Raw genomic sequence first — 22,132 nt, 5'->3', positions numbered from 1 at the left:
TCTCCTCCACCTTCAAATCTGACAGTTGATGTCCTATTTATCCTTCAAATATCACCTATATGAAATTGCCCTGGAGCTGCTCCAGCTGGAAGTGGTCTCTCCCTGATCTCTGTATAGCACTTTGAATTCATATCTGTGTACTTATCATCCTAATTTGTATATTAATGTGCTTATATTTGATTTCTTCTTACGTGGCTAGAAGGGTTTTGAGGGCAGCATTTTTATCATATATCTTCATATCTCTCCAGTGCCTTATAAATAGGAAATTCTTCACAAATAGTTATTCAAATTATCATTGAATTTATATTATAAATAAATCAAAATGAATGAGGTTGCATTTAAACTGGGTCTTGAAGGAGGCAGTATTTTGACAGATAGAAATGTGGGGGTGAAGAGGTGAGGAGACATGTGCATTTCAGGCAAAGAATCCAGAAAAAATAAAACAAACTGGACACAGAAGTAGAAAAAAGCTCAGGATATATTTCAGTTTGTTTGGAGTATAGCAAGTATGTAGGAAGATGGTGAGCAATAAAGTTGAAATCTGTCCCAATAGTTTCTAAGTAGATGAGGGGAAAGATCTGTACTTCAAAAAGATTAGTAGCCTAGAATTCAGGATTATCTGGGGTTTGGGTGTATATGTGTGGAAAGATGAGTTAGAAAAACCCATTAGAAGTGCTTTTATAGTCAGGCCAGCCTAGAGAATGATAGGTAGCTTCCCAGTCTCCAGCCAAGTTGCCTAAGGAATAGTGTGCATAAGGGCAATAATAGTACCCCAAAGTATTCTCTCCTCCCAGTGTGATTTCACTAACACTAAAGAGAACAAATCTCAGGTCCCAATATAGGATGTTTCCATAGTTTGGAGCTCAGACAATGGCTACATGTTGTTCCCTGAAGAACTAGTAACTGGAGATTTCTGATGGGAGGGCAGGGAGGAAAGGAGAGATTCTAGCCTAACAAATGTGGACACACTTCTAGTTGTACTGCAGTATATTCATACACATGGGCCAAAAGTATATACATATACATGGAGTATGGTCCATTAATACATACATGTCCAGAGAAGATAAGCATGTCTGGAACAGGAGAAGTAACAAGATCAACTTCAACCTTTCCTAGAAAGAAGCAAAAGATTTTTATGGTTAATTGTGTAAACATGACTCTTGCTACAGCAAGAAAAATGTGAGGCAGTAGAGAAAAAGAAAGAAAAATATGAAGGCAGACATTCCAGCACAAATAGAGAGATGGTGGAAGCAGCATGGCGCAAGGAAAAGAGCAGTACAAAGGCAATCAGAGGACCTGTGACTTGGGGCAACCATCTAATTTCTGCAGGCCCCAGTTTACTTATTTATAAAAATAAGAAACTGGATGGTTTTAAAGGGATTTTTCCCAGCTGTTAATCTATAATTCTATAAGGAGATAGACAAGGGTAAAGAACTATATAGAGAGTAAGAGAAAGACAAATAAAAAGGAATGCTGGAGGGGAAGAAGGTAGAAAAGAAAAAAAAAAGAAGGGAGATGAGACAGGGATAGACATTATAAAGAAGGGAAGGGAAGGGAAGGGAAGGAAAAGAATGAAGGTTTATTTAGGGATCAGCTATTTCACCAAGGAATTATTGAGTACTGTTAGGATGGAGGAGGAAATAAAAATTCAGATTGTTTTGCCCAATGTTGCGTATCAGCCTGGGAGGGAGGATAAACCAGTTCTATTTCCTCTGCATCCTAAACTTGTGATCGGAGCATTCTGACCTGCCTTTTGCCCTAACACTTTCTTGATTGATAACTGAAACTCACAAAAGAGAAGTCACAGAAAGATCACCAGCCTCCTAACAGCACCTATTGATGTGTCAGATTTACCAGTAACCTTGGGAACAACCACAAAGTTTCAAAATATTTCCCTTATCTAAGGCATCTTAGGTGGAATCTCTACCTGGCTCTCAGAGATCACAGAAGATTACTTCCCCTACAAACATATATGAGGACACACACATTCTTCCTTACACATTGCATAGGTATGCAATCATGTGTGTATATGTGTATATATACACACAAACCCCTCCACAACAGAACATACTACAATACATACCTACATACATATATGTGTGTACATATACATAGAAACACATACATAGACACACACAAAACTTCTCACCATAGATTCCATAGTCCCCATAGACCAAAAAATCCATCCTTCCACAGTGGTGCTCACAGAGATCTAGACATAATACTGAGCAAGTCATAAGTTGATATTTGAGGGAAGAGCTCCATTAAGAATCAAGTACAATGAAGTTCAGAAAAGAGAATGTCCTGCAGTGTCTGAAAGATATAAATAGATATTCTTGGAATGGAAAAACATTTTGAGGCTAGATAACTACACTAAAATACAGGGGATTTAAAAGTCCCCAGAAGATCAGAAGGATCTTTTTTATCATTTAGATTTTCATAGGGTGACTAATTCATACCTAGGGACTTCAGCCAGTTTCCCCAGCCCAGCCCAGCCCTGCCCAGCCCAGCCCAGCCCAGCCCAGCCCAAACAAGACCTCCATTCCATTAAGCCTTGCAGGAACATCACTGTAAATTATACCAGGACCTCACATCCAATATCATTGTTATGAGCTCACTGCAAATACTTACTGCACTGTCATCCATCCAGTCACAGAAGGAACAATCAAAGCCCTTTGGAGAAATGAACAGGGGTTTGTGCTGGTCTAGGTTCAGACACTGTGGTCCAGGCAGTCCTGAGGCCAGGATTCTCCGGACTATTCTGAGTACCAGAGAGAAGATGACTATGTGACCAAATGGGAATGAAGGTAAAGGTAGGAATAATGAGGGCTAAGTGATCCTTGGGATCCGTTTAGGAAAGTGGAAAGAAAAATTGAGTAAGAGATGGGAGAGGCCAGGAAGACATACCAGGAGGTGCTGTCTGTTCCAAAGAGGTAAGGACTCGTCTGTCTTCCAACTCCACCTCTGTGAGGGAAAGCTGAGAGGGGAAAAGAGCACTTGAGAAGGCCTTAGCTCTTAGGTGATGGCTGAAAACTCACTTTGTGAATGGAAAACACCTCTAGTATTATTAATAGGGCCCTCAGTGTGATTACAGGCCTTACTTCTGTCCATCTAGTTTAGTTCCTCATTTCAGGGCAGGAATACATTCAAACCTTCCCAGTCAAAAGGTATCTCTTTTTGCTTACAAATGTCCAATGAAGAGGCCAATGAAGATACCCCAACACCTTTTTCAAGTGACTAGGAAGTTTTTTTTTTTCCTTTATTAAAGCTTTTTATTTTTCAAAATATATGCATGGATAAATTTTCAACATTAACCCTTGCAGAATCTTGTGTTTCAATTTCACCCCCCTTCCTACACCCCCTCCCCCAGATAACAGTCCAATATATGTTAGACATGGTAGAAATATATGTTAAATCCAATATATGCATACATATTTATATAATTATCGTGCTGCACAAGAAAAATCAAATCAAACCAGAAAAAAAAGAGAAAGAAAAATAAAATGCAAACAACAACAAAAAGAGTGAAAATGCTATGTTGTAAACCTTACTCAGTTCCCACAGTCCTCTGTCTGGATGCAGATGGCTCTCTTCTTCACAAGATCATTGGAACTGGTCTGAATCATCTCATTGTTGAAGAGGGCCATATTGACAGGAAGCTTTTTATAGTCACAGATTAGAGCTGGAAGAGAATTAGGGGTCATTTCATCCCAATCCCTCCATTTTATAGATAGGGAAACTGAGGTCCAGAAATTAAATGACTTGCTCAATATCACACAGCTAATAAATGTTAGAGGTAAAATTTGAATTGATGTCTTCTGACTCCAAACTCCAGAACCTTTTTTCTCTCTTTATTTTTTTTCTTAATAGTATTTTATTTTTCCAAATACATGTAAATATAGTTTTCAAATTTTTTGCAAAACTTTGTGTTCCAAATTTTCTTCCCTCTCTCCATCTTTCCTCATTCCAAGACAGCAACAATTTGATATAGGTTAAATATGTGTAATCCTTTTAAACATTTCCATATTTGTCATATTGTGCAATAAAAATCAGACCAAAAAAAATAAACAATAAGGTGAAAATACTATGCTCTGTTCCACAATCAGTCTCTAGAATTTACCCTCTGAGTACTATTGGCATTTTCCATTCCAAGTCTAAAATTTCCTTGAATCACTCCATTGTCAAGAAGTGTCAAGTCCATCATAGTTGATCATCACATAATCTTGCTGTTACTATATATGATGTTCTGCTTCTGCTCATTCAGCATAAGTTCATGTCAGTCTGAAATCATTCTGTTCATCATTTCTTATAGAACAATAATATATACTATTATTATATACTATAATTTTAAAAGGGCTACTACCAACCTTTTTTTTTTTTTTTTTTTTAACAAATGGGCCCAGAATCTTTTCTCTATTATACTGTATTCTCTTCCTGCTCATCAACAGAGTCTGAACCAAACAGTTCATTTCTATAGATGGCTTTTAGTTAATGCTTCCTCACCAATTTTCCAAAGAGGGATACCATCCCAGGCAGAAGAGCAGTACACCCAAGCTGGCAGGTGCAGGAGAGAAGGGACAGAGTAAGTACCGAGTCCATTTCACCAGAGCCTGGCTTCCAATGTTTCCCTGGAATTAAAAGCATGTGATCTAGAGGAGCATTTCACAAAAGAGGGTGGGGTCCACCTGGGAGCTATCCAACTCCTTCCCCAACCCTTTCCAAAGCTAGGTACTATTCCAGATGATCTGGGACCTGTACTTCCTTGCCCCTCTCCTCCTTAAGTCTCACCCTGCAGCATCAGCCCTGTAGCCCTCTGCCTGATAAACTCCTCTGAACAGGAAGTGCTGACTCCCACACAGGCTGGAGGGGTTGGGGGGAGCCATGGCCACGGTCCTTTAAGGGAAAAGGAGTTTCCAAATAATGTCTATGGGGACAATGCCAAGCCTAGGATGCCCTAGTGTGAGCACAGCCCCACATATCCTCCCGGTTGCATATCCAGAGATGGAATTACAGCCCCCAAGATCTTGTGCCTATGTAAGAGACTTCCTGCTAGGGCTAAAAGGCAAGGAGTGGGAGGGAGATGGGGGGAAGGCTATTCTATGCCTCCTATATTGGACCACTGCAAGATGGGGGGAGTGCAGAGGTGTCTGGAAAACCCACATTTTTTTCATTTTATGGATGAAGAGAGGGAGATAGGAAGTGGGGGATGGAACAGCAGTGGCCTGAGCTCCTAGAAAGCCTGCCCCATGGCCCTGCTGGCCCCTTGGGCAGTGACCTTGCCTTGTCTCCCCCTTCCCCCCACCACAGTAACCATGACAACTCATCCTGGCCAAGGAAAGGTAGATTCATAACTGCAACAGTGAAATGTCCAGCTGCCTTCTCCGGAGGTTCCTTTAAACACAGAGCTTCTCACTAGATGGGAGTGGGTTAGGCAGCCTGGAGGCAAAAGAGAAGAAGGATGATGAACTAATGTCCAAAGTATAGGCAGAATATCCTTCCCCAGTCAAAACATCAGAGAAACCTTCTGGGAGAATAGGGTCAGGTCTGGGGGAATCAGATGCTGGCAATTCTATGGCTGGTTTCCGGCAGAGTTGTCTATACTTAAGAGCCCTGGGAAGTCTTGAAAAGAATCTTTATAGAAAATTATAAAGCTTTCAAAGTGCTTTAAGTGTATGATACAACAACCTTACAAGTGCCACAGGGTTTATATCATTTGCCTGATGAGAAAAACAGTGATTTCTTCATGGTCATACAGCTGATAAGAACCAGCATTTGACCCAAGGTGTTTCCTAACAAAGTCCACCTCTAGATTCCATTATATTTCATCTCTAAACAATAGCCCTTCTCTGGTTTGCTCAGGTTCCTATATAGAACTCCCTGACAAAGAGGAGATTCTATCTGCAAGTATGGGTTAGGGAGGAAAGAAAAGTTTTCTGGGATGCATAAGGGGAAACTGAAGTGCAGAAAATATGATGTGTCTTTCCCAGTAATACCCAGGGAACCAGGAGAGAGCTAGCACCAATCTTTGACTCAGCTCCAGGTGTATTTCCTCCAGGGTGCCTTCATGGATCAACCAACGTATTCATTTTACAGTCTATTAACAGAACCTTACAATCTATCCTTTCCCCTAGCTCTTTGGTCATTGTAGCAATGATAGATTGCTGTTGAATAAAATGGAATGTAAGCTCTCTGAGGAGAGGTAATCAATTGATCTTTTCTTTGTTCTCCATCTCACTCATTCTATTTCTATTGCTCTGCATCTGTGTCTGTCTTTTTGTCTCTCTTGGTCTCTCCTTAAAGTCTGTTGGTTTGAATGTCTCTGTATATACTATCTATGGAAACACTGTTGCCAACTTGAGCTTCTTATTTATCTCTGTGGACTATCGGGGTAGTTTCTACAGTATTATCGGGAGAATGCTCACACAGCCCCTTGGAACAGAGCTTCTTAAAATTTCCCCCCTTTAACCCCTTTTAGGCAGATAAATTTTTATCTGACCCCCTGGTAGATAAAATAAGTATATAAATCAAACATTTACTGATAATGAATCATAGTTTTGCAATACCCATATTCAGTTATGCAACTCCATATAGAGTTGTGACCCACAGTTTAAGAAGTTTTGTCACAGAGTAACGGGTTTTTGATCCCTTCACAGGGAATAAACTCATTGATTTTGCCCCTTCAGCAAGAAATTCAAGGACCGGGCACTGGGACTATTTGGCTGGGAGAGAAGAAAGCCAAGGGGGATAAAATAACATTCTTTAAGACAATTAAGGAATGTGATTTAGAGGACAGTGACCAGCTGTTCCCCATCTCCATGGAAAGCAGAAAGAGACACAGGCTGGAAGTACAGTGCCAGCTGCTAGATGCAATATAATCTCAGAGACTATATAGAAGTGATCATAGTTAGGTGAAATCCTGGCTAGACTGTGGTAGTGGCCTGTCATCCTCAGCTTGGATGGGAATGGAAAATATGGAATGAGGGGATGATGAAGGATAATAGCAAAGTATATAGGTTTTTATTAAGCAGTGTCAAAGGAACAGAGCTATGAATGAGAAGCAGTAAAAGATAGAAAATACCTATATATGTACCAGAAGAGATTAAATTTAGACACAAAGAACTCCCTGAGGGTTGAGTGCTGAGTCCTGAAAGTAGAATCTTCTTTTCCTGAAAAGTTTGAAATTTGAGCTAAGGATTTATGTGTCCAGGATGATTTTAGTCATAGGTTTTCCTAGGGGGCAGGGAACTGATTGATCCCTCTAGATTTTTTTTCATGGAAACTTCTTGTGTATGGGAGATATAGATCAGAGGGTTATTATAAGTCTTTGTGGCTTTGGATTTGTGCCCCAGAACTATCTGACAGAGATGTGGCAGAAGAGGGGTTTGGAATGGTCCACACCTAGGTCATGTTAGTTTAGGCACTAGGTGATGTGTATCCTGACATGACTGAGACACCCAGAAGTGTCCAGCACTATTCTTGGCTTCCTTATGCTGAACCTCTGAGAAGGTAGAGGTGAATTAGGTGACTTAGGAGAAAAAGAGAAATTAATAATTAAATTGAGCACTGAATTTGATCAAAGGACTTGACTACAAATCCTGACTGATTTTTAAATTAAGCAATAATGGTCAGTGAGACCTCATTGGGTTTTAGTTTCCTCATTTATGAAATGAGGGTGTTAAAGGTAAAATGATCTCTAAGATACCTTCCAGATCCAAACTTATGATTCCACAATCCTAGTTCTTGTTCATTTCCTTTTCACCAAGAAGGAGACACATGAAAGACGCCATTCTTTCAGCTAACACAGAACCATGTCTGTGTTAGACACCTGGCCTTATGCCCAGCCAACATTTACTATCCCTTAAGCCAGAAGACCCCAGATACTAGGAGACTGAACTTGTGGTGAAGTCCATACTTGCCACACCCTCCGTGTGGCCCTCATCCAAGGCCATGCATGAACCAGCCAGCCTCTGAAGCAGTACTTTCTCCACCTGGGATGCCTGCCCAGATGGGTTGAAGGCTCCACAGGAGAAGGCCATGGGCCAGACAGGCTGGTATCTATTTTCAATGCCATCTTTCACACTCACCCATGGTCGCCTCATAGTAGAATATCTGGGGCCTGAGCCCAGCTTTAGGAAACATTCCTTTTGGAGAGGCTGGATGGAGCCTGGAGGAGGCTTATTTGGCTCAGGCATGCTACTTCCTTTTGCTTCCCACCTCCTTGTCCCCACCCAATACCCCAGGGGAGAAAGGAGCAGTGTTTGTGGCTTGAATAGTTGAGTGAACTACTCATATGTCTCTACATTCTCTACCCCTTTTGCTGTGCCTCTGAACCCTTGAGATCTCCTGACCACGGGTGACCAATAGGAGGTGGTCAAGGATTCTACTGAGTTCTTGAGCTATTTCATAAAATATGTTGGGGATCCTCTGGGATCAGGGACAGAACCATAAGTAGGCTATATATATATATATATATATATATATATATATATATATATATGATTGAGGTTTTTCTCTAGAGCATCAACAGTAGGGGATGAGGAAGCCTTCCCCCACCGTAATCTATGGTTTTGCTATGTTATTCAAGGGTTTTATCCCTGTTTTATCTGACTGCTGTACTTCAATTCTGCCCACTTCCCTATATGTCCTAGAGATTAGGGTTGACTGGTCCTACTGTCCCCAAACAAGGTGGACTGTCTTACATAGCTCCTCACTCCCAAGTGAATTTGTCCTGAGTACCAAAATTCCTATTCTTATGGGAGAATAAGTCCAAAGTGGAAGAAGGAAGGAAATGAACATTTCCTTCCTCTTCCACTTTGGATTTAATTCTTCAGTTGTAGCCTTCCAATAGCCCTTCCTAGAGCCTGCCAGACTTTCCCTAAGGTCAGACCATGGGGAATGTCTGGAGGCTTAGGCTTTGGCTGTTTCCTCCTACTCTATTCCTCTAAACTCTAATAGGGATGGGGCTTCACTCCCTGATACATACATACCTAGGTCCTACCCAGGCAGACAGTCCATTATCCCTTAAAAGAATACCCTCTCCTTCTTACTCTCTGCTCACTAAACCATAGTGAATTAGGTGAGAATTCTGTGTGGTTTCCCTAAGTCCTAAATTCTGTGCCTGTAGCCTCATCCTTAATTTTCCCTGCTCCTTGCTATCTTCCTCCAGCTCCCCAAGAGAAGAACATGTCAAGCAAAGAGAAGATATGTTCCAGGGCAGGGTCCCAAGTAAGCGAAGCCTAAGAGGCCAAGGAGGGAGTGGAATTGGGGAGTAGTCCAGCTTCCCTAACAGTTGGGAATGACAGTGGGAAGGCTGGTGCTCGGGAATGACAACTGGGGTATTGGCAGTTGGCAGGGGCATTTTGGAAGGACAGTTGGGGGTTAGCAATTTGGAATGAAGGTTGGGGGTTTGGCAGTTGGCAGCGTGGCAGCTGGGAATGGCAGTTGGGAATTGGCAGTGGTGAGCGGGAGATTGGGCTGACAGTGGGGGGGGGTTGGCAGGTTGGAGCAGCAGTTGGGGGGGGAGGTTGGCAGTTGGCCCTCCTGGACCTGAAGAATTGCTCTCAAGGGGTCCTCTCAGGAAAGACTGTGAAGGAGAAAGAACAGGAACAAAACAGTCCATAGGCTGGAAACCTTAGCTTGTTAGGAGGGCTAAAATGTAAGATTGACTATAGCCAGGACCAAGGGAAAAGGAGATTACAGAGCCAGGGCTGATGGCCCGAGCGGGGGATTTCACAGCACTGGCCCTTGGAGGCCGATCTTGGGTACCTCAGTAGGTAGATTGCTCCTGTGCTTTGAGACTTCAGCTTGCTACAGTGCTTGGCATTACCCCCTGAATTTGTTCTTCCAGGGGACAAATGAGAGAATTTAAAGCTTATGGCAAAAGTAGCCTCCCTTTTTGTGAGTAGTGTTCCAGCCTGGAGCCAGATCCCTGTAGTCAACAGAAACTAGTAGACTCCTGGCAGAAATGGGTTTTCAGCCAGGCCAGACTTCAGAGGGAGTTGTTTTCTTCTTCAGGAAATCCACTGTGTCTTTTCACCCCTTATCAAGGAACTCAGTTGGAATAGACTCACTTGATTTCAGATCCAATTTGCAATTTTCCCATAATTTGGAAAATATTGTTGTTCTTGTTTGTATGATCAGATTTTTAGTAAAAAAAAAATCCTTTAATAGAGAAGTATGAGAAAATTGAAGGGAAGGAGGAAAAAGGATGTAGATTGGATAGAAAGGGAGAAGGGAAGAAGGCATATATTCATACAGAATCATAAGGAGCTGATCAGTCAAAGAAAGCACACCAGTAGCTGCTAGCACAGGTCTTATTGGAAACCAGTGCTTATTGAAAAAGAAAGGCAGCAAATTTCAAGGTAAGGGTATGAGGTTTGCAAAAGCTGGTTAAAAAATCCATTCTCTGGTGAAATTAGCAAGATGAAGAATGGCAGCTTTCAGAGAAGAACTGCTATAAAAAGGAAGTAAGTCTGGATAACCATTCCAGAGAATCTATCAGGAATCAAAAATTTGATTCCCCACCTAAAAGCTCTTCCTAAGTCTCCTCTTTTGCCACCAAAATTTCTGTTCATTGACTATTACTGACATTTCAAATATAGTATAAGGTTCTCAAAGGTTAGGACTATACTCTACTTTTCTTTCTTTCTTCCTTTCTTCCTTCCTTTCTTCTTCCCACTCTCCTTCTCCTCCTTCCTCTTTCCTCCCTTCTTCCTTTCCTTCCTTCCTCCTTTCCTTCCTTCCTTCCTTCCTCCTTCCTTCCTTCCTTCCTTCCTTCCTTCCTTCCTCCTTCCTTCCTTCTTCCTTCCTCCTTCCTCCTTCCTTCCTTCTTTTCTTTCTTTCTTTCTTTCTTTCTTTCACTTTCTTTCTTTCTTTCTTCTTTCTTTCTTCTTTCTTCTTTCTTTCTTTCTTTCTTACTTTCTTTCTTTCTTTCTTTTCTTTCTTTCTTCTTTCTTTTTTCTTTCTTTCTTTCTTCTTTCTTTATTTATTTATTTATTTTTCTTCTTTCTTTCTTTCTTTCTTTATTTTCTTCTTTCTTCTTTTTCTTTTCTTTCTTTTCTCTCTTCCTTCCTTTCCTTCCTTCCTTCCTCCTTCCTTCTTCCTTCCTTCCTTCCTTCCTTCCTTCCTTCCTTCCTTCCTTCCTTCCTTCCTTCCTTCCTTCCTTCCTTCCTTCCTTCCTTCCTTCCTTCCTTCCTTCCTTCCTTCTTTCTTTCTTCCCCCTTTTCTCTCTTTTTTCTTCCTTCCTTCCTTTTAAACTTTCAGTTTTTCTTTTTCTTAATTTTCTTTTTTGCTCTTTTTCTTTCTATCTTTTTTTTTTTTTTTGGTCTGGAATCCTGTCAGAACATCCTCTCTATCAATGCAGGGCTGCAAAGCACTTGCAATTTATATTCTTAGAAAATTATCTGAGTCATTGAAAAATCAAAAGATTTGCTCAGAGTCACACAGCCAGTATGTGTTAGGGGAATCTTGAACTCAAGCTTCTGATTCTATGACCAGCTCATTATGTATTATGCAACTGCCTTCAGCTTCCTTTCTACATATTTATTAGGTAGCTTAATAGTAGAGGTATAGGGTGCTGAATTTGTAGTTGGGAAGATCTGAGTTCAAATCTAAGCTTAAATACTTTAGTAGCTATGTGACCCCAGTTAAGTAATTTCTTGTTATTGTTGTTTGTTGTCATTTGTTGTTGTTTGTTGTTGTTTGTTGTTTGTTGTTGTTCTTTTTTCCTCCTCCTCTTCCTCCTCCTCCTCTTCCCCCTCCTCCTCTTCCTCCTCCTTCTCTTCCCCCTCCTCCTCTTCCTCCTCCTTCTCTTCCCCCTCCTCCTCTTCCTCCTCCTTCTCTTCCCCCTCCTCCTCTTCCTCCTCCTTCTCTTCCCCCTCCTCCTCTTCTTTCTCCTCCTCCTCCTCTTCTTTGTCCTCCTCCTCCTCTTCTTTGTCCTCCTCCTCCTCTTCTTTTTCCTCCTCCCCCTTCTCCTCCTCCTCCCCCTTCTCCTCTTCCTCCCCCTTCTCCTCTTCCTCCCCCTTTTCCTCCTCCTCCCCCCTTCTCCTCCTCCTCCTCCTTTTCCTCCTCCTCCCCTTCTCCTCCCCCCCCTTCTCCTCCCCTTCTCATACTTTCAAATTTCCCTATTACTGTAGAAGGTACCCCTATCTTCCCAGTCCCCCAAGTTTATATGCTAGATTTCATCCTCCATTCTTCACTCTCTCACATCCCCATCCCCATATATACAATCTGTTGCCAAAGCTTGTTAATTTCATCTTTGTCAACTTCTTTCCCATCTATTCCCTTCTTTCCTCTGATACTATCTCCCCCATGGTACAAGCCCTCATCTCCTCATTCCTGGACTATTTCAATTCCTTGCTGGTTGGTCAGTCTACCACAAGTCTTTCCCTAATATAGTCCAATTTTCATTCAGGCAACAAAATGATTTTCTTAAAGTGCAGGTCAGACCATATTACCCCTCTACTCAATAAATTTTGATGGTGTTCTATCCACTCCTGGATCAAATAAAAAATCCTCTGATTAGCTTTCATAGCCACTCATAACATATGATTCCCATCCCCACCCACACCCACACCCACATCCATATTTTCTAGTGTCCTTACACCTTATACCCTGCCCACCTTCCACCACAAACTTTTCCATGCAATGACACTTGTCTCCTTGATGTTTCTTGAACAAGACACTTTATCTTCCAACTCGTGGAATTTTCACTGGTTGCCTTTTAACTGTTTGTGGAGTTATGAATTGTCTAGCTACTCTGGAAAGCAATTTAAAACTATGCCTAAAAAGCTATTAAACTGTGCATAACCTTTGACCCAGCAATACATTTACTAGGTCTATATCCAAAAGATATTAAAGAAAGAGGAAAAGGACTGAACAAATATACGTAAGTATAATAAGAATGTGGTGGAATACTATTTTTTATATGAAATGATGGGGATAGTTTCAGAGAAACCTAGGAAGACTTGTTTGAATTGATATAGAACAAGGTGAGAAGAATCAGAACAATTTATGTAGTGACAATAATAGTGTAAAGATAACAAATTTGAAAGACTTAGAAACTGTGTACAGTGCAAAATGCAATCACAATTCTAAAAGGCTCATGACCAAGCATGCTATTTCCAAATAGGGAAATGATAGACTCAAAAGTCCAGAATGAACTCCAATTCCTTTCCTTTTCCCTCTTCTTTCCTTTCTTTTCTTTTCTTTGGATGTGAATAATGTGGAAATTGATTTTGCTTGTTATGGGTTTTGGTTTTCTTGCTTTTAAATTAATGGAGATGAAGATGAGAGGGAATTTGGAACTAAAATAAAATAAAACCGAACAAAACCTCTAGACATTGAGTGATTATTTATGCCTCACATATTGACTAACCCTACAAATAAGGGTTCAATTCACTGTTTCTTGGTAGTCTAAACTTGGAGAAATCATAGAAAACATGATTCAGACTGAATTTAAAAGTATGAAAAATAATTCCAGTGCTTTCTCTCTATTGATTATTATCTTGCAGATTGCCTCAGCTTTTGATAATCAACACCTTCTCAATCCCCTCAGTTTTTTCTCTCCTTTGGTTGGAAGGCAGAATGCCCTAAACCTCACTTTATAGAGGACTCAAAATCCTAGCTATTTCTTCATTTGCTACCAGCTGCTTTGCTTAGCTTCAACTCTACCACCATCATCATCATCATGCTTCCATGCTAGTGTTCTCTGCCTCACTTGGTTTTTTAGCTTCATTCTGGATATTGTCTTCCTAGTTGGGTAGCTACAACATTATTTCTTCATTATTATTATTATTAGCATATTGAGAATAAAAACTTGTCTTTTTTTCTTATTTGCATTAGTGCTTAGCACAATGCCTGGCACCTAGTTGGTGCTTAATATGTTTGTTCAACTGAAATTGAATTGACTATATACCTTGTTTATATATAGTTGTTTTTGCGTTGTTTTTTCCAGTAGATTGTGAGCTCTCCAAGGACAAAAGCCTTCTTGCCTTGCATCTGTAGCACTTAATCCAATGTCTGGCACATGATAAATGTTTGATATATGTTTGACTGACAATGTTATTCTGGGCAAGCATATATAACTTTATCCTTTATCTATATAATGGGAATGATAATTTTAGCCTGTATTTATCTAATCACAGAGTTGTTGTAAGATAATATATGTATAAAGCGCTTTGCAAACCTTTAAGGTATTTTACTAATAAGAGCTATTATTAAATTGGATTGAATCTTAAGTGTATCATTTCTAATTCTGACTTGGATGGACAGTTGGCCACTACCTGCTTAAGATGTGTGTGGGGGGAGGGGGATTGGGTGAGGTGTGTGTGTGTAACTGCTAGATGGAAAAGTGATTGGAGCTCTGGATTTGGAATCAGGAAGGGCTGAATTTAAATCCTGCTTCCCATACTTAATGATTGTGGGAACCTGGGCAAGTCACTTAAGTCACTATACCTCATTTTCCTCATCTATAAAATGAAGAGATTGGATTCAATGGCATTTAAGTTTTTTTCCAGCTATAAAGCCATGATTCTATTACATATCACCCTTTAGGGAAATTATATATATATCTTTTATATATGAAAATGTTGCTCCCTAAGGAAAGACATATACAGGATCACCCCCAAAAAACCTTGTGTAATTTTAAGCTATTAATAGCATAAATAGCTATCAGATGTAGTTATTGGATAGTTAATTAATTAGAAAGTTATTAATGCTTAAAACCACATTAAGATTTTTGGGGTATAAACTGTTGTTAAGCAAACCAGGGAAAAAACAATATACACAATTATCACAATAGAAATAGAACAAAACTCCCACATTGAACACTGTAATTATAAGGACCAAGTTTGGCCCAGAAGAACAGAAAAAAAAATGTACTTCTTCTATCATTGCAGATCATTACAGAAGTAGAGGACTTTGACAGGAATATTGTACAGAGTGTTAGACTCAGTTGATAGTATTGATTGGTTTTGTTGACCTGATTTTCATACTTTTATTTATTTATTTTAACAAGGCAGGGGATAGTGAAGTAATATATTTAGAAATAAGGGTGATGTAAAAACAAAAGATACCAATAAAAGAATCAAACATTTAATAAAGAAATGCGAAAATGTTGCTGCTTCTGCAATCCAAATGTAGATGTGACTCCAGATCAAGTTGCATCCAACTTGTCTTCCCTTATGCCATAAAAGAGAAAAAAAATGAGAAAGAAAATAAAATGCAAGCAAACAACAAAAAAGAATGAAAATGCTATGTTGTGAACTACCCTCAGTCCTAACAATTCTCTTTCTAGATACAGATGGCTCTCTCCATCATAAATCTATTGCAATTAGTCTGAATCACCACCTTGTTGAAAAGAGCCAAATCCTTCATAATTGATCATATTTTTGCTGTGTACAATGTTCTCTTGGTTCTACTTACTTTAATTAGCATCAGTTCATGTAAGTCCAAGCTTTTCTGAAATCATCCTGACTGGGCAAGTCACTTAATCCTTAATCATTTCTTATAGAACAATAATATTCCATAACATTCATATACCATAACTTATTTAGCCATTCCCAACTGATGGGCATCCATTCAGTTTCCAGTTTTTTGCCTTTTTTTGTGTGTGTGTAGAGACACTACTGGATCAAAGGGTATGCACAGTTTGATAGCCCTTTGAGTATAGTTCCAAATTGTTCTCTAGAATGGTTGAATCATTTCATGACGCCAGCAACAATGTATGAGTGTCCCAATTTTCCCACATCCCTTTCAACATTCATTATTTTTTCCTGTCATCTTAGTCACTCTGAGAGATGAGTAGTGGTATCTCAGAGTTGTCTTGATTTTCATTTCTCTGAACAATAGTGATTTAGAGCTTTTTTTCATATATTTTAGAAATGAGACCTTTACCCTTGGATGTAAATTATTTTCCCCAGTTTATTGCTTTCCTTCTAATTTTGTCTGTATTGACTTTGTTTGTACAAAAACTTTTAAACTTAATATAATCAAAATGATCCATTTTGCATTCCATAATGTACTCTGGTTCTTCTTTGGCCACAAATTCCTTCCTTTTCCATAGATCTGAGAGGCAGACTATCCTTTGTTCTTCTAATTTGCTTATAGTTATCACTCTTTATGTCTAAATCATGAACCTATTTCAACCTTATCTTGGTTTAGGGTGTTAGGTATAGGGCAATGCCTAGTTTCTGCCACACTAATTTCCATTTTTCCCAGCAATCTTTGTCAAATAATTCTTATTCTAGAAGGGTCGTTGGGTTTATCAAACACTAGATTACTATAGTCATTAACTATTGTGTCTTCTGAACCTAACTTATTCCACTGTTCAACTTCTCTGTTTTCTTAGTACCAAATGGTTTTGATGACCATTGCTTTACTTTATAATATAGTTTTAGATCTAGTACAGCTAGGCCACCTTCATTTGTATTTTTTTCATTAATTCCCTTGAAATTCTTGACCTTTTGTTTTTCCAGATGAATTTTGTTATTTTTCTAGCTCTGTAAAACAATTTCCTGGGAGTTTGATTGGTATGGTATTGTATAAGTAGATTAATTTAGATAGTATTGTCATTTTTATTATATTAGCTTGGCTTATCCATGAGCATTTGATATTTTTCCAATTGATTAGATCTGACTTTATTTGTGTGGAAAGTGTTTTGTAATTGTGTTTATATAGTTCCTGATTACCTTGGCAGGTGGATTCCCAAATGTTTTATATTATTTACAGTTTTTTAAATGGAATTTCTCTTTGTATGTCTTGCTGCTGAATTTTGTTGGTAACATATAAAAATGCTGATGATTTATGTGGATTTATTTTGTATCCTGCAACTTTGCTAAAGTTGGGAATTATTTCTAGTAGATTTTTTAGTTGATTCTTTAGGATTCTCTAAGTTATCATCATATCATCTGCAAAGAGTGATAATTTGATTTCATTACCTACTCCAATTACTTTAATTTCTTTTTCTTCTCTTATTGCTAAAGCTAACATTTCTAATACAATATTGAATAGTAATGATGATAGCGGGCAATTTTGTTTTACCCCTGATTTTATTAGGAATGATTTTAGTTTATCCCCATTACATATGATGCTTTTGCTGATGGTTTTAAATAGATGCTACAGATTAAATAATGTGTACAAAGATAGGAAACATAGAACAGAGACAAATTATAAAGAGCTCTATAGCAATGCTGTGGAGCAAATGATAATGACAATAGATAGAAATTACATAAAAGTACTTCTTAAGGAGTACAGACAAAGAAGACTCTGCAATGAAATGGTGGAAACTATGCAAGTACCACTACTGATTTTAAAAAATCAAATACCTATTAAATATCTGGAAAGACACAATCAAGTGATCAGAATTATAAACTCAGTATCCCTTATTAACTTAACAGAGAACAAATTTTATACTGCCAATGTAAACTTCAAAATATACTTGGAAAGTTAATGAAAAGTCCTAGAACTGGAACATCATCACATTCAGATGTATTTGCCATAATTCCCTAGATTAATAATTCACAAAAAATAAAAACAATACTTATAAATAAATGTCATCACATGAATACTAATAACTAATCTTCATGCAATGAAAAGCTCTCAAAATATAGAGTGTAAATGGAAAAATAAAAATAATGTGAATATATGAAAATATTTTAACATCTTCTACATGTTATCTGCATTATCCAAAAATGCTTTCAGGGAGCCTATTTCGATGAGTTTATATCTCAATCAATACTTCTATTCAATTAAAAAAAAAAACCAATCATTTTTGTCAATCTGTGAATTTACAAATTTACAAAAGGTAAATTCTTGAGATGTTTTAGAGGTAGAAGTGACAAGATTTAACAACTAATATGATGATAAATAAAAAGTGATATACAAAGAAGAATCAGGAATGACTCTGAACTCAGATATATGACTGACCTGAAGGCATATCCTCAATGAATGGAACAAATCTTAGTGGAGAGAGGAGATTAAAGGAAAATAATTTGTATGTGTTGAGGATGAGATGCATTTCGAGTAACAATGTTCCTTGGATATATAGATTTAGGTATATTCTGCAGAGAGACAGTCATACACTGAATGGTATCTGATGAGATTGACAGGAAAATATAGGGAAAAATAACACAGCATAAATGCTAGAGAACTCTCAACTTTTTTGAGTGGGAGATGTCAATTTATCCAACAGACCAAAAGAAATGTCATTTTTGTCAACCTGTACAATAATTTGCTGAATATAAAAGAACAATAGTTGGATGACAATTTACCCCAGGACCATTTCTATCAGAACTCGATCATATATGAGAATGAGAATAATAACTGATATATTGAAAGGAAGGAAGTGCCTATTTACTATCCTTGTTATATAACCTTGGGCAAGTCACTTAATCCTGTTTACCTCAGTTAGCTCCTCTTAAAATGAACTGGAGAAGAAAACAGTATCTTTGCCAAAAGATTCCCAAACAGAGTCGGACATGGTTGAAAAACAACTAAAGAGTTTTAATGTAATAATGTAATAAGCTTTTTACAAATTTTAACAGTTAAGCAAACTGAGGTTATGGGACTTAACCAGGGGCACATAGCTAACTAGTGTTTAAGCCTGGATTTGTATTCAGATCTTCCTGATTCAAAGTCCAGCCCTACCTAGCTGCCCAGCAAGGTTTAGAAAGGGGTGTGTGCGTGTGTGTGTGTGTGTGTGTGTGTGTGTGTGTGTGTGTGTGTGTGTGTAAATTTCCTCATTTTATAAACTGGGACTCAAAAAGGTCAAGTGATATAACTAGTATGGATTTGATTTGAAGCCAGACCTTTCTAATTCACAGAATGGTTCCTCTCTTGCATCTCATTTTAGTGACCTCATGTAGAGGCCTTATATGCTTTTGTGTCCCATGTCTTATCACCATCCTAAGGAAGTATGGAAGTCAGAGCACAGGCTTCCCCAGATGTTTCTTTGAATTGATTCTGGAAATGCTGAGAGGTGTGGACTGTCTCATTCATTTGGTTTCAAAAGCCTTTCCAGTCTCTGTGTTGTTCCTTTGGCCCTAGTGTCATTTTTCAGAGCCAATCATTTGCTGTCCATGTTGGGACTATCAGGTTGGGTTTCTTGATCTGAAAAAGCTGCTGAGATCAGTTCTAAATTGTAATGATTCTATGTCATTGCCAATTCTGCAGGTGTCTATTCTTTAGGCACTACCTTCTCAGGTGTCTTTTCAATATATTGCAATGGATTGGTTGTAACCCTAGTGAGAAGGAAGATAATTATTATTTCAGTTCTTGGGTGCATGGGCTAGGCTCTGTCTGAACAGACTACTGATCTAGCTGCTTAACAATGAGTTACCACTGTTTAGATCCTAGAGTACATAAACTCCAGTGAATTTTGTTTGTATTCTCTCATGTTACAAAAGTAAGGAAACAGGAATTCAGAACTATTTTGACTTCTATTAGTTTTTTTTAACTGAATTTTAACACTGAATTGGTGTTTATATTTCAGTACTTCTATTCAATTTTTTTTAAAAAAAGCAATTATTTGTGTCAACCTATGTAATAATTCACTGAATATAAAAGAACAATGGTTAGACAACAATTTATCCCATGACCATTTCTAATAATTATTGATGTATTGAAAGGAAGGAAGAATGCCCACTGATCATGGATGCTGATAACCAGAAGAGACTTACTTTTCTGTTTGTTTGTTTTTCACTCATTGGAATTATCTTAACTAGAAAATATAGCGAATTCCTCTGAAATAGTCCTTCCCATCTTTTCAATCTTCCTTGGTCTTACTCTTTTTTTTGTTGTTGTTGTTTCTGGAACAAATGAAATGGGCATCCCAGTCCTAACTACTGTCACTGCTTTGGTGACCCAGTTTAAGTAGCTTGTAGCAGGGGGAAGCTGGGACACAGAAAATGGATTCTCAGACTAGCCAAGGGTAGCAAAAGAAGTCATTTGAAAACAGCTCTACTGGGGTTTACTGTCCTTCCATGGACACAAATTCCCCCAAATAGCACTTAAATGACTCCCAAATGAATCTCAACAAACTAATCCACCCCACAGCTTCTGTGCAAAGTGGTCCCATCAGTGCCTTGTAAAATCCAGCTTGGAAATGCATCCCAGTCAGCCTCTGTGTGACAGTTACAAATCCTAGTGACAAAAAGCAAAGAGAGATTGCCTTAGGATGGAGATGGGGATGGGGGTGGGGATGAGGGTGGGAATAAGGGTAGGGTATCTCCAAGAGCAAAGGAAAAGAATCAGAATCAGAAAAAGGGACAAATCTTGCAACAGCAATTGGGGTAGTGAAAAAACCTTTCTGGGATTGCCAGCATAGGAAGGCATTAATTTGACAAGCATTTATTAAGCATCTACTGTATGTTCAAGGTCAGGTACAAACAGCATCAACAGACACCTAACACATGGTAAAAGGATAAAAGAATTATAATTTCTGCTACTAATTTTTTTATAAGAAAAACTGAGCAAGAGAGCACCTCTACTCTTCAAAAGAAGCTCATGCTCTCCTTTTAGGAATCCTACAACCTTGGTGCTTATTAAGCACCAACTATGGGTCAGGCATTGTGCTTGGCCTTGGAGATATAAGTACAAAGAATGAAATTATCCCTACTCGCTGGGAATTTAACAAATACATAATCAAATGTATACAAAACAAATATAAAGCTAAAACATGTGCAAAGTAGTTAAATATTAGGTAGTTTGGCAGAGAAGACACAGTTGTGGGCATAAGGAAAGACTTCATGCAGGAGATATTACCTGAGTTACATTTTTTTTAAGTACAAGAGTCTTTAATATAAGGAGGAAATGTGCACTCTTGAAAGAATAGTTCAGTTGTTTTTTGTTTTTTTTTTTAATTTTGTCTACAGTAATTTCATTTTTTTATTATAGCTTTTTAGTTACAAGATATATGCAAGGGTAATTTTTCAGCATTGACAATTACAAAACATTTAGTTCCAATTGTCCCCCTCCTTCCCCTATTCCCCTCCCCCAGATGGCAGGTAGACCAATACATGTTAAATATGTTAAAGTATATGTTGAATACAATATATGTATACATGTCCATACAGTTATTTTACTGCACAAAAAGAATCAGAATTTGGAATAGTGTACAACCTGTGAAGGAATTCAAAAATGCAGGCAGACAAAAATAGAGGAATTGGGAATTCAATGTAGTGGTTCATAACCTGAGTTTCATCTTAAAGGAAAAGAAGCACTTTATAAGGCAGCAGAGATAAAGAATATATTTCAGACAAGGTCTCAGAAAGAGAAAATGGAATGTCATGAGTGAGGAATAGAGAAAAGGTCAGTTTGACTGGATTACAACGTGTAAGAAGAATAATGTCCAGCAGGGCTGGAAAGATAGGGTAAAGTATGGTTATACTTAGTAGTGGTATCAAACTCAAATAGAAAAGGATCTTTTCAGGCCATACATTGCCATCAAAAAACCCCACAAATGGGATGAACATAGTGTGTATCATATTTGCATCAGATTAGCTTAAAGAGAAAAATATAGACATATTTGATTTATGGTGAAACTCCTTCCACTTCATTGAAAAGTGGGAGGGGAAAAGTGAAAAGGGAAGGAGAAAGCTAAGCAGAAGGGGATTCAGAAATTGTGAGGAAAAGGGGTAAAATAGGGGGAGGAACTCTTAAGGGGGAGGAGGGATATTAAAAAGGAAGGGCTGTGAGAAGCAAGTGGTGCTCACAAGTTTAATACTGGGGAGAGGGATAAGGGGGAATGAAAGAAGAGCATAAGCAGGGGTTAACATGATGGCAAGCAATACAGAATTAGTCATTTTAACCATAAATGTGAATGGGGTAAACTCCCCCATAAAGAGAAAGCAGTTAGCAGATTGCATTAAAAGCCAGAATCCTACAATATGTTGTTTACAGGAAACACACCTGAAACAGGGTGATATATACAGAATAAAGGTAAAAGGTTGGAGCAGAATCTACTATGCTTCAGGAGAAGCAAAAAAAGCAGGGGTAGGCATTCTCATATCAGATCAAGCAAAAGCAAAAATTGATCTAATTAAAAGAGATAAGGGCACTATATTTTGCTAAAGGGTAGCATAGATAATGAAGCTGTATCAATATTAAACATATACGCACCAAGTGGTGCAGCATC

General features: G+C 38.4%; 1 long non-coding RNA gene across 2 annotated transcripts in view; it reads right to left on the bottom strand.

The window, feature by feature from the left end:
* LOC141555749 (uncharacterized) overlaps positions 1–2,644 on the bottom strand; it is a 58,174-nt gene extending 55,530 nt beyond the window's left edge. The window contains exons 1-2 of one of the 2 annotated variants that reach the window (XR_012486318.1): positions 2,632–2,644; positions 1,051–1,112 (exon numbers count right to left, since the gene is read on the bottom strand). This is a non-coding gene — a long non-coding RNA (uncharacterized LOC141555749). Of the gene's footprint in view, positions 1–1,050; positions 1,113–2,149; positions 2,308–2,631 lie in introns of those variants that run through there. The other variant, XR_012486319.1, reaches the window with a different exon arrangement.
* Positions 2,645–22,132: the final 19,488 nt, after the last annotated feature.

The sequence above is a fragment of the Sminthopsis crassicaudata genome, chromosome 2 (genome assembly GCF_048593235.1).
Source record: "Sminthopsis crassicaudata isolate SCR6 chromosome 2, ASM4859323v1, whole genome shotgun sequence".
Classification (NCBI taxonomy): Eukaryota; Metazoa; Chordata; class Mammalia; order Dasyuromorphia; family Dasyuridae; genus Sminthopsis; species Sminthopsis crassicaudata.
The sequence above is the reverse complement of the archived record's forward strand: the minus strand, read 5'-3'. Positions and strand labels throughout refer to the sequence as shown.